The sequence below is a fragment of the Panicum virgatum genome, chromosome 3N (genome assembly GCF_016808335.1).
Source record: "Panicum virgatum strain AP13 chromosome 3N, P.virgatum_v5, whole genome shotgun sequence".
Classification (NCBI taxonomy): Eukaryota; Viridiplantae; Streptophyta; class Magnoliopsida; order Poales; family Poaceae; genus Panicum; species Panicum virgatum.
In genome coordinates, this window is record NC_053147.1 from 27,255,777 (window position 1) to 27,268,746 (window position 12,970).

The 12,970-nt window shown below is 49.5% G+C and overlaps 1 long non-coding RNA gene and 1 pseudogene across 1 annotated transcript; both read left to right on the forward strand.

Annotated features, from left to right (window-relative positions):
* Positions 1–3,137: 3,137 nt before the first annotated feature.
* On the forward strand, positions 3,138–5,978 carry LOC120665459 (annotated as a pseudogene).
* Positions 5,979–10,799: 4,821 nt separating this feature from the next.
* LOC120665460 lies at positions 10,800–12,039 on the forward strand. Its single transcript, XR_005671167.1, has 2 exons — positions 10,800–11,035; positions 11,115–12,039. It is a non-coding gene; the product is annotated as an uncharacterized LOC120665460 (long non-coding RNA).
* Positions 12,040–12,970: the final 931 nt, after the last annotated feature.

Consider the following 12,970-nt stretch of genomic DNA (forward strand, 5'->3'; position numbering starts at 1 on the left):
AAGCGATCGGTCGAGGCATGAAGGGTGGCGCTTCGGGAGAAGAAGTCGAAGTCATCGCCCCTCCAAGGATGGGCAACGACTCCGAGGGGCTACTGTTGGGGGCGCCACCTTCGGCCATCGATCGAAGGCCCACGCGCAATTTGAATGCAACGACAAGGTCTCCTGCCGGCTCGGCAAGCCGAGCAGTCGAAGGGCTTCAAGCTTCGGGCGAAGACCGAGGTGCCATAGGCGAAGACGAAGAGGAGCGAAGAGTGACGAAGACCGAGGCGCCTACAGCGAAGACCGAGGCGCCACAGGCGAAGACGAAGACAAGCGAAGAGTGGCGAAGACCAAGGCGCATACGGCGAAGACCAAGGCGCATACGGCGAAGACCGAGGCGCCAAAGGCGAAGGCAAAGATAAGCAAAGAGAGGCGAAGACTAGGGCGCCTGCGGCGAAGACCAGGGCGCAGATTGCGAAGTCGAAGACCAGCAAAGGAAGGTGCCGGAGAGTAAGCGCTTCGGAAGCCGCGAAGAGAATCTTGTTCACCGAATGGAGATGAGCGAGTCTGGGCCCAATAGGCGGAAGAGGTTCGGATGTAATTTACCAAAGGATGTAGAAATACGGTTGTACCCCGGGAATATTCCGGGAATATAGTTGTTAGAGGGCATTACTGTGTAATAACGGAAGGTGGTAGGTGAACCGTTACCTATAAATACCAGACACATGTACATTGATGAGGGAGATTGGAATACAAAGAGAGAATCCTTCTTACTGTGCGGAGCCCTTTTCTGATTCAGAGTTGTTCTCTTCGACTGGTGCGCTCTTCCCTCACTGTTGTGGTGTTAGTCCGTTCCGGAGGCACTCTCCACCAACAGTCATCGCTGACTGTGAACTACAGCCAAGACTTGGACGGTAGTTTAGCGAGAACCTCCAGAACAATTCACGGTAACGGTAGGTATATGACCGTTCTTCATCATCGTTAGCATTCCAGCAAGTGACGCCGCTGACGGTCTCCACTCACGTCAAAACAACATAAACAGTAGTGCCCCGCGCGCAGTCAGCGATTGTGATGCATCTCCGCGTGCTTGCCCTCAAATTCCGTCAGAGAAAATATGTTCTTTGACTGTTTCACCTTCAGGTCAGGCCTTGACAGCTGTCAGCAGACTAAGGCGAATTAATTCATGTCCCTCCGGCCATGATCAAAGACTAGTATGCCGTCTTTTCGCAAAAAAAAAAAAAGACTAGTATGCCGTCTCTGATGAGGGACCCATCTGCCACCTTTTGTAACCGTCAGATTTAGGTACCCTAGTCTTCTTGCTTCCTTGGTTCCATGGCCCGCTTCCTTCAATTTACCTAGCACCACAACGGTCGCCGGTGCATCTTGCTATGCTACCGTCCTCCTCCCTTTCTCCGTTTCTTGTGTGCCTCCTCTTTCGTTTCTCACTCACCGTACGTGATCCTTTCTGCAAGCAGCCTTACACAAAACGGTTTCTAAAATATGTCATTTTGGTTTTGCAAAGCGGAGAATCCGTGATTGCAGAAGCCATTTTTTTAGAACCGCGCGGGCATCCGATCCGTACGTGATGCCAACAAGAAATGTAGCGTGCTCCTAGCACTAGCAGCTGGTAGCACTGATGTAACGCGGTGAGATCTTTCGAGAAATAGGGTAAATTCGATTGATGGAGTACGTGACGTTGGCGATCCGACTTCTAATCAGACACGAATTCGAAGCCTGCAACTATTACACTACCGCTCTGTTGGTTATCAACCAAGTACAACTTGATTGACCTCGCCGAGAAGATTTTTTCTGCAAGTGAATCGAAGGACACAAGTAAGAAGATGTAAACACGCAATCTAAGAATTACAGATATGGATCAAGCGAATCACAAGAAAGGGGTTCAAGAACTCGATTCCAAAGGACTAATCGACACAGTGGAGGAGATCAAGAACGGGGCCCTGATTCACAGCAAAAGGACTTGTCGTCACAGTTACAATGAAGAAGACAGTTTCATGATGGAAAATCTGATCTAAACAAAACCCAAGCCTAAGCGGCGGTGGCTACTGAGTTTATGGAAGAACCTAGGGTTGGGGGCGACCAGGGGGCACGTCCACAACATGGGCTGAAGGCCCGACACGATACACGGGCCATTGGCCCAAAAGAGGTGGCGCAGCACCCTGACAGATTCTGGACGTTGACTTATTTCGTGAATTGCTGTCGACTCCGAACAGCTATGGACCTGAATCTGGTGGCGTTGGAAAGGTTATGAAATTATCTTTCCAACCATATAAAGTTCTCAAACGGACTCCATATGTGGCCGTGGCGTCATTTTTGGTGCAGACTGATTCTGGAATCCGAGAAGGAAACAAAGTCCAAGTTGTAGACGAGTCGGACTTCAATGTGTATGCATCCGATGCAGCGATGTCCTCATCAACCACTTACTGCTGTCCTGAACCCTGGCTGACTCGCGGTCGTGGCGTCCCAGATCAGAGTCCCTCTCCGTCATTTCTGACCCCTTCTCGGTCAACCATCACTGGTCAAACTCGAGCGAGCACCTCACAGTCATCAACTTCAACAACCCCACAAGAAGCGCCTGAGATATAATGCAATGACACTTTTCAAGAGAAAAAAATTAAATAGATGTGTTTGGAGAACTAACTCTTGGCTATTTGGGCTAGAGCTATTTAGCTAAACAAATAGCTCTTCAATGAAATAGCTTTTCACATGTTTGAATTCAAAAGCTATTTAGGCTGTGTTTAGATCGTTGAAAAACCAAAATTTTATGAGCTACAGTGCATCATTTGGCATTTTGGAAGTAAACGACCCGGGCCGTAAAATTTTGGCTTTTGGGCCTGCGGAAGGTGCCTGCGCCACAGTGAACCTGCTACTCTGCTACTTCTACCTGTCAGTCCAAATTTTGGCAAATCTTGGCATCTAAACACCTGCCAGTTTACGTCCACATTTTTTGGTTGCAAAGTTTGCATCCAAATTTTGAATCTAAACACAGCCTTAGCCTTTAAAACACTTTTTCCTAATCATTGAAGCTCCATTATCTCTCTTATTGTGGTGGACCCCATCTTAAATAATCGCCGCCACAGGTATATATCTGCTGCTGCTGCTGCTGTGGCGGCGGCGGCGGCAGGGAAGGTGCGCGGCCAGCCACTGCACCTGCGACGACTGTGATGAGCAACGAGATGGCCGCTGCTGCGCGCGCGTCTCCCCTGCTCTTGCTCGTGCTGGCGCTGGTCGCCGCGCACGTACCTCTGCCCGTGCGCGCCCAGGACACGGTCGCCGCCGGCCGGCCGCTCTCCGGCGACGGCAAGCTCGTATCCCGCGGCGGCAAGTTCGCGCTCGGCTTCTTCCAGCCAGGTATATACCACACCCATGCACGTGTTGTGCCGATGGTGCATGTTACAATATACAGAGAGACTGTGCATATACTGTATGTGTGTGTACAGAAATTTAGTCGCCACTCCATATATGCACGTGAACATTTTTTTTAAATAAAATTTGAAACGGCGTGCGCGCCTGACATTTTGTACTCTGTTTTCGGCAGACGGAGGAGCCACCGGCAGCTGGTACGTCGGCATCTGGTACAACAACATCGCCGAGCGGACGCCGGTGTGGGTGGCCAACCGCGAGAGGCCCGTGTCCGACCCGGCAGCCTCGCGGCGGACGGCAACCTCGCCCTGCTCGACCCGTCGGGCTCGCCCGTCTGGTCCACCAACGCCACCGCCGGCAACGCGAACGCCACGGCCGCCGTGCTCCTCGACACGGGCAACCTCGTGCTCGCGCCGGCGGCGAACGTCTCGGACGTGCTGTGGCAGAGCTTCGACCACATCGGCGACACGTGGCTGCTCGGCGGGAAGCTGCGGCGGGACAAGGCCACGGGCGTCATCCAGGGGATGACCTCGTGGAGGGCGCGCGGGGACCCCGCGCCGGGGCCGTACACGCTCCAGCTCGACCCGGCCGGCGCGCCGCAGTACGTGCTGCGGTGGAACGGCACGCGCGAGTACTGGCTCACCGGCGACTGGAACGGCCGCTTCTTCGCCGGCGCGCCCGAGGTCGCCGCGTCGGGCGGCGCGGCCGGGTACGCTTTCCGGTTCGTGGACAACGACCGGGAGAGCTACTTCACCTACAACTTCGCCGACAACTCCACCGTGTACCGCTTCGTCACGGACGTGTCCGGGCAGGTCAAGGGGTGGTACTGGGTGCAGGCCCTGCAGCAGTGGAACCTGGTGTACGCCGAGCCCAAGGCGCGGTGCGTGGTGCCGCGCACCTGCGGCGCGTTCGGCGTCTGCAGCGACGCCGCCACCACGGCCTGCGGCTGCGCCAGGGGGTTCGCGCCTCGGGACGCCGCGAGCTGGAGCCTCGGCGACCACACCGGCGGCTGCGTGCGGAACGCTGAGCTGCGGTGCGGCGGCAACGGCAGCGCCGCCGCCGCTGGCTCCGAGACGAAGGCGGATAGGTTCTTCCGCATGGACGACATGAGGCTCCCCGACGGCGGTCGCGTCGCGGGGGCGGCGAGCTCAGGCGAATGCGAGAGGGCGTGCCTCGGCGACTACACGTGCTCTGCTTACGCGTACAACGGAAGCTGCGTCCTGTGGAACGGCGAGCTGCAGAACCTGGCGGACGGGCACGGCAGCCATCCCGGCGCGGGGAGCCTCTACCTGAGGCTGGCCGCGTCAGAGTTCCCCAGGGCGAAGAGCCACAGGCGGAGGACCGTGGGGATCGCCGTCGGCGCACTTGCCATCGCCTGTTTCGTGCTCGCTGCGTCCATCCTCATCGTCCGTGCAACAATGGCACGGCGAACGAAAAATGTCCAAGGCCTCACCAGCGCAGAGGGAAGCGTGATCAGCTTCAAGTACAGTGACCTCCAGTCCCTGACCAAGAACTTCTCCGACAAGCTCGGCGGTGGTGCCTTCGGCTCCGTGTTCCGCGGTCAGCTCCCCGACGGCACCGCCCTCGCTGTGAAGAAGCTGGAGGGGCTCCGGCAAGGCGAGAAGCAGTTCCGCGCGAAGGTGAGCACGCTCGGCCGGCACCATCCAGCACGTCAACCTGATCCGCCTCCTCGGCTTCTGCTCCGAGGGCGGCGACCGGAAGCTGCTCGTCTACGAGTTCATGCCCAACGGCTCGCTAGACCGGCACCTGTTCGGCGCCACGCTCTACACGCTCAGCTGGCGCGCGCGGCACCACATCGCCGTCGGCGTCGCCAAGGGGCTCGCCTACCTTCACGACAAGTGCCGGGACTGCATCATCCACTGCGACGTCAAGCCGGAGAACATCCTCCTGGACGCGGACTTCGCGCCCAAGGTGGCCGACTTCGGGCTCGCCAAGCTCGTCGGCAGGGACTTCAGCCGGGTGCTGACCACCATGCGCGGCACCATCGGGTACCTCGCGCCGGAGTGGATCGGCGGCGAGGCGATCACCGCCAAGGCCGACGTGTTCAGCTACGGCATGATGCTGTTCGAGATCGTGTCCGGGAGGAGGAACGTCGAGCACGGGAGGTCTGAGCCACCGGACTCCTCGTCCAGCGGCGCAGGCGACCATGCCACGACGGCGACGTCCTTCTTCCCCGTGCTGGCCGCGAGAAGGCTGGCGGAGGCGGAGGGGGACGTGATGGATCTGCTGGACCCGGAGCTGGGAGGGGACGCGGACGTCGAGGAGGTGAGGAGGGTGTGCAAGGTTGCCTGCTGGTGCATCCAGCACGGCGTCGATGCGCGGCCGACGATGGCGGAGGTGGTGCAGGCGCTGGAGGGGCTCACTGACTTCGAGATGCCGCCGGTGCCGAGGTACCTTGAAGTGCTTGCCGGCCGGACGGCCGATGCACATGCACCCGACAGGCCGACACAATAGACTACAGTTCGCGACTATTTGATTCATCAATGTAATATTGGGTCATTTTTCTTTTTTTTTTCTTGTTGGGGTTGCAGTAGTTTAAACTATAAATAGAATTGAAAACAGAAACGAAATGAGAGAGTATGAATCATTTAAAGTGGTCAAAATACATTTAAAGTGGTATGAATCATTTAAAGTGGTCAAAATACATTTAAAGTGGTCAAAAATTCAAAATACAATAGCTCAACGCCTCAACCGACAAGAACTTGCTTGCTTAGGCCTCTGTTGCTGCAAAAATCAGACGGTAATACGTGAGAGCGCTGCTTATCTCTAGCGCATGCAGATCCTGCTATCGAGGTTCAGGCATGCATGCAGATCCTGCCGGGCCAAATTCGGCGATGTACATGAGCCTCTAGTGTTATTGGACCTTTTCAGTGGATTGGACCTCTAAATTTTAGAAAAAAAATAAAGAGCGGCAGTGGAGATTATTGAGCCGCAACTAGGACCATGGCCCGGGTGGCCCTAGTGGAGGCCGGCCACAGGATACTACTATCGAGGTTCAAGCATACCACTTGTTGGCGCCGAATCAGGGCCAACACATGATTGCGCTCGAACGCGCGGCGCAAGGAGAAGCTCGATACAGCTCTCCCACGCAAGGCGGTCAGACCGGTCAAGGGGACCGGTCATACCGGTCGCCGGTGAAGATCGGCGACGACCGACGAACGCTCGTCCGGGAGGGACCTCATCAGGGTAAGCGCGCGCAGTGTTGTTCTAGGGTCGGCAGGCCGCCTAGAACGTCTTCAAACGTCGCGGAGACGAAGGAAGAACAACAAATATGGGGGTTGGAAGAGCTAGGGTTTGAAGAAGACAGAAAGTAATGCAAAAGAAAGAAAAGTAATGTATTGATGTGTTTTTGATCGATAATCTGTCGTGACCCTTTATATTTATAGGGTGGGATGGACTTATCCCGCAATGAATTCTTTTTACAGATCTAGATCTACAAATATCCTAATTGTATTCGGTCCTCTTCGACCGGTCAAACCGGTCGGACCCACCGGTCAGACCGGTTGGTTCCTGCCGGACTGGCTACAAAACCCCGACCGGTTAGACCGCTCGGTCAGACCGGTTATGGCCAATTTTGGTCGTCAACATATACCCCCTTTTTTTTGTAAAACTTACTTGCCAAAAAACAATCTGCTGGACCAAAATTGCCTAAGAGCGATGGTTAACAATACATCGACCATTTATTTGTGCTAAGGGCGATAAATAATTATCGGCCATGACTTGCTCTATTCAAGTCGATGTTGAAACAACTTGCTTCGGCCACCACACTTTTTTTTTTGTAATTGCTGGCTTCATTGTCACGACCTCTTCTTATTGCTCCATTGCTTTCTTTTTACGCAAACGTTGCAACCTTCGCTTCTGAGTATGAGATAAGCCTGAAGGACCCCACTTCGGCTGTAAATATTTTGAATCCTGCTTCTCACTTTTCTCATCCGCCTTGCTACAATCGATATCTCTTTTAACCAGATTATTGCTAGCAACAATCGGTCTTTGTGATGAAATATGACTTGGATATATAGGAGGATATTGAATGTAATATGACTGCATATGCATCCTACTATAATCCAGGGGTGTGCATAGCATAGTAATAAGGATACTAGTAATACCATGGAGCAATCGGTCCATCAGATGAGGCATGATTACCTTGACCTGATCGCTCTTGACGTTTCGACGATGGCTTTGTATCCTTAACCTTGCTTGATTGCTCCTTCTGTTTCTAGGCGATCCCCTCCTTCTCATATTTGGCCAAGAGCTCTTTAAAGCTTCGCCTCTTCTTGTCTTTACTTCTGGAGGAATTTTCAGGTTTACTAGGCGCACCGGTCAGACCGGTCTTAGCACCGGTCAGACCGGTCGAACTGGTCAGACCGCTATTTGAACCGGTCAGACCGGTTGACTTTCTGTCGGCCTTCTTTTCCTTGTCCTGCCCCCCGAGCGTTGAAACCTTTGTTGCAGCTCAAGAGGTCTTGCTCTACAGCACCCTTTTCTCAGGCCCACCTTCACCAACGACCATATTTTTTCCCTTAGCCGATTCGGCTTGATGTGGCCGAATCAACACTTTTGGATTTGTTAACTCAAGTGTATGAACGGGAAAAGGATTTTGATCAATTTGCATCACAGGAACAACCAATCGTCCTTCATTTATAGCCGATTGTTTTTGTCTACGAAAAATATTGCAATCATTGGTGGCATCAGAAAAAGTATTGTGTAACTTACAATATGCGCGCCGCTTCAATTCATCCATTGATGGAATAGTGTGAGAGAACTTAATCTTCCCAAGCTTTGTCAACTCATCAAAATCCTATCACACTTTGACACATCAAAGGTGAATTCAACCTCATCATGCCGATTTTTAGGAATCAGCTTTAAAGAAGCACAAGTGCTGGGCTTATCATTAGACGACCATACAAATTCAGCAGCATATACTTCATTGCCCTCATCGTCTGAAGATTCTCCTTGTAGCACATGCATACCAAGACGATTGGGTTTAAACTTTGCATCTTTACTTCGGCTTTCTTGAGCCAAAGCCCTTTGCAACACTTGATTAACGGTTAGAAACTCATACCTGTCTAATTTTTCTTTAATATGAGACCTCAAACCATTAAGAGCTAATTCGGTAAGATCCTTTTCAGAAATAACCAAATTATAATATCGGGTTTTTTATCTCTAAATCTTCTAATATACTCCGCAACGGACTCATCATACTTTTGCTTAACCGATGTTAAATGACATAGCCTCAATTTATTATCACCATTGTAAAATGCTCATGAAATTTACGCTCTAATTGAGATCATGTTTGGATAGAGTTAGGAGATAATGCCAAAAAAATATGAAAAAGTAGTACCAAATAATGACAAGGGAAACATTCTGATTTTCAAATGATCAAGACTACAATAAATTCCCATTTGTGTATTAAACTGACTAACATGCTCCCATGTAGTCCTACTATCCTCCCAGTGAATTTAATAAATCCAGGCACCTTAAAAAATTCGAGGATATGGTATAGAATCAAAACTCTTAGGATAAGGTTTTTGACAAACAAGAGTCTTGTTCTTAAGTTCTATGCCAAAAGATTCCTTAAACATAATAGCCAAATCTTTCTTATGTTTCTCAAGTATTTGATTAAAATAAGACTCATTTGGCCTTTGAACATTAGTACTAGAATTATTCGGCATTTGCGGTGCATGGTTCGGTTGTGTATACGATGTTTGCTGCAAATAACCATTATTTGGCGCTGCACCGTATGAAAAACATGAACTCTGGGAGACATAGGATACGGATTATATGCCATAGTAGCATATGGAGGAATACAATAACCAGTAAATCCATTTGTTGGGCTAAAATCAGTTTGAACAGGAAGTATACTAGCAATTGGTTCAACAGAAGACTGATACGCCACCAAAACACCAGGACCGGTCTGACCGGTTGGAACCAGTCCTCCAGGACCGATCGGACCAGTTTGTAAAACCAGTCTGACCGCTCCATTCGCATTGTATTGCTCTGGAGGTTTCTGACCATAATAAAAATTAATTGGCATGCCATACCGTGGTGCAGGTGTCGCCGATGATTCAAGAGGCATAGCATGATTTTGAAAAGTACCAACAATACTAGATACAGGAGCACTATTAATATTGGTCAAGGGTTGCTTTCCTAATGATTTATCAATCATGTTTTGGACAGTAGCAAACATCTTTTCTTGACCATCAACCAGTAATTGACTAACTTGCTCCAAAATAGCAAGTGATGCTGAAGTACTTATATTATTATTACCTTGTCTTTGAAGACTTCGCCCTTCCGATTCCTGGAGAAGTGAGACAAGAACCACTGACGTTTCTCTTTGATTTCTTTCTCTTTGTGTTGTATGCTCTCCTCCTCGCACTCCTTGATGAGGGCTTCATAAGCTTGACGATCTTCAACCGACAATTCATCGACAGTCGGCCTAACAATATTGCTGGCATCAACGTCGCTAGGACTTAACAGCTTCACCATTGTAGTAGATGGAGTAGATTAGATCGGTTTTTAAGTAACCAAGATCTTTCTTCTCCAGCGGAGTCGCCAAAATATGTTGGCGCCGAATCAGGGCCAACACACGATTGCGCTCGAACGCACCGCGCGAGGAGAAGCTGGATGCAGCTCTCTCAGGGCGGTCAGACCAGTCGCCGGTGAAGATTGGCGACGACCGACGAACGCTCGTCCGGGAGGGACCCCGTCAAGACAAGCGCGCGCAGGGTTGTTCTAGGGTCGGCATGCCACTTAGAACGCCTTCAAATATCGCGGAGACGTAGGAAGAACAACAAATATGAGGGTTGGAAGTACTAGGGTTTGAAGAAGACAGAAAGTAATGCAAAATAAAGAAAAATAATGTATTGATGTGTTTTTGATCGATTGGATTATGACTCAATCGGCCCAGCCGTGACCCTTTATATTTATAGGGTGGGATGGACTTATCCCGCAAGGAATCCTTTTTGCAGATCTATATCTAAAAAAATTCTAATTGTACTCGGACTCCTCTTTGACCGGTCAGACTAGTCGGACCCACCGGTCAGACCGGTTGGTTCCTGCCGGACTGGCTACAGAACTCCGACCGGTCAGACCGCTCGGTCAGACCGGTTACGGTCAATTTTGGTCATCAACACCAGTCTATTTGATCTTAAGGAGTTCCAGAAAACATATCCGCCATGAAGTCCGACACTGTGAATGAATCATCGGCTCTTCAGCAGATTCATTAATAGCAAATACAACCGAGAACAAACTTAATCACAAAGAAACATATCAAGCCGATGGAACCTAATCTAACGTCACTATTAGTCGGATCAGAGCTAACCGAGATAGCGCTAACAGTAGTATTCTTAACACCGAGGCCAAGGCTGAGATAGCGCTAACAGTAGGATGATATATAGTACCCTGGGTACTAAATAAAATTCAGTAAGCGAACCCAACCTCTCGGACCCGACCCGAGGCTAGCAGGTAGCAGCTCCGGCAGCCTCAATGACTCCCTCGGTGTGCCGGGGCCGCGCGGACTCCAACTCCGCCTCCCTCCTCGCCTACTGCAGGCCACGCTGTGTGGATCGAGGACGTGAACGGCAGCGGCCTTTCTCGGCCTCAATGCTTGCTCACCCTCACCTCAGCTATCGAATCATTGGGGATGTCCTCGCTGGTGATTCCTATGATTGTGCTTGATTTCTCGAGATTTTGGCATCTGAAATCTCTAACGATGCACCTCTCCCTCGCTGCAGGTATCAGATCGAGTTGGATTTCAGCTCCAAGAATTGCACCTGCTGCATTCAAAATGAAGGCATCACAGTTTGGCTAGTGCTGGATCTAGATCTCAGCCTTGGCCTCGGTGGAATGCAACTATGCAAGGTAGCGAGGATGCCGGCCATGGGAATCCCGGCATGCTCCAACTCACGGACAGAGCTGCACCGTACAGACGCAGGTATGGCCTGCAGGCAGGTTCGGATACGTTTTTCGTCCTGCTAGTTTGCCTATTATTGATCTCTTGAGCTTAGTTTTATTTTAAAACTCTTTTCATTCTCTGTGTTCCATATGCACATATTCGTCTGCAATTGAGATTGAGTACACATGCTGGATGGAGGATTTGAGCTAGCAGGTCAGTCAAACAGTCACGATTCAGCTTTTCACGGCAACTTTGATAAGTAATAATCTAGTAGAAAGCTGGATTAATTCTTTTCCTGTGAAAGCACATGGAGCCAGTTCTAATTTGGTCTTGAAGCTCAATGTACCTGCACATCTATTTGGATGCAATGATACTTGAATCGGGACTCCACCTAGTTTTGGGTAAATCTCATGTGCCGGATGCTTTCGACAATACTAACTGTGAGCATTGAATTGTGATCTCGATGTAACAAGCCTTCTGCATGCTCTGCCTCATATTCATGTAGTTTGTACTGATTATACTGTGCTGATTTTTTTCCCTTCTTGACAATCATTTTTAGTTGACAGTTCACTAAAAGATTTCAAGCACGCTACCCATGATTCAGAATTTCAGATCAGATATTCCTAGTATGAACAAAAGTGGTTCTTTTTATTTTTATTACTCCTTGCCCATTCCAACCTCTGTACCATATTGTCAGCATTAGTTTGTGAGTACTACCTCTAATTAAATCCACCTATGAATGGAAATGCTGCTGCATACGCATATCCTTGTGGGAATTGTTTTTTTAATTGAATACTACAACTTATGCAGTAAAGGGTGGAGTACATTGTTGATCCCATTTGCTTTGCTAACTGAACTAGCCTTTGGTTAGTTTTCTGAAATCTCCTGTCAGTTTAGCAAATAATATTGGTTCACCGTATAGGTAATTCAGTACCTAATGCTAGAGCATTGGAAGTTCTGACAATTTCCAAGATCAATTTTCTTTTGATTTTTGTTTACACAACTGATCAGGGGCGAAGCCGGGCCACAAGTTCAACGGGGTCTTGTCTACCAAACGATGGGGTCATCAAGCACTATTAACAAGTATGAACAGTGATTTACATTGTATTTTACAGATTTCGTCGGGGTCGGCAGACCCCGGTGGGAAGCTGCAGCTCCGCCCCTGCAACTGATTCATACCAAATTGTAGGTTAAAGAGCATTGGAAGTTCTGACAATTTCCCTGTATATATGTTCTTGCAGTTTAGCTGCAGACTTTAGCTATGTAGTATTTATGGCAATGCTTTTCGCGAACAAAGTATTTCTTATGCAGGACATTCACTCCATGATCCTGCTCACTGTACAGGTATTACCGATTATCACAACCGAGGAAACATTGTCTGTTTCTCTTTTTGACTAAGCCTGATTGTACTGTTCAATTTCTCTGTTATTTCCGCAGCAAATAGCCACATCGCTTCTGATACATTTTGATCAAGTTCTATGAATGTCAAACAAAAAGACTCCAGCTTGATAACAGCAAAGAAGCGAATTAGTGGTGTAAAATGAAATCTATTGCAACTATATTATGATAAATATATGTTTTATAGTATGTGTTAAAAGATTAAATAGATGTGAATGCGTGAGATAGATAATTAGCCCATGCAGGAGCACGGGTTGATATGCTAGTTTTACAAATGGGCAGAAATGCAGACATGTG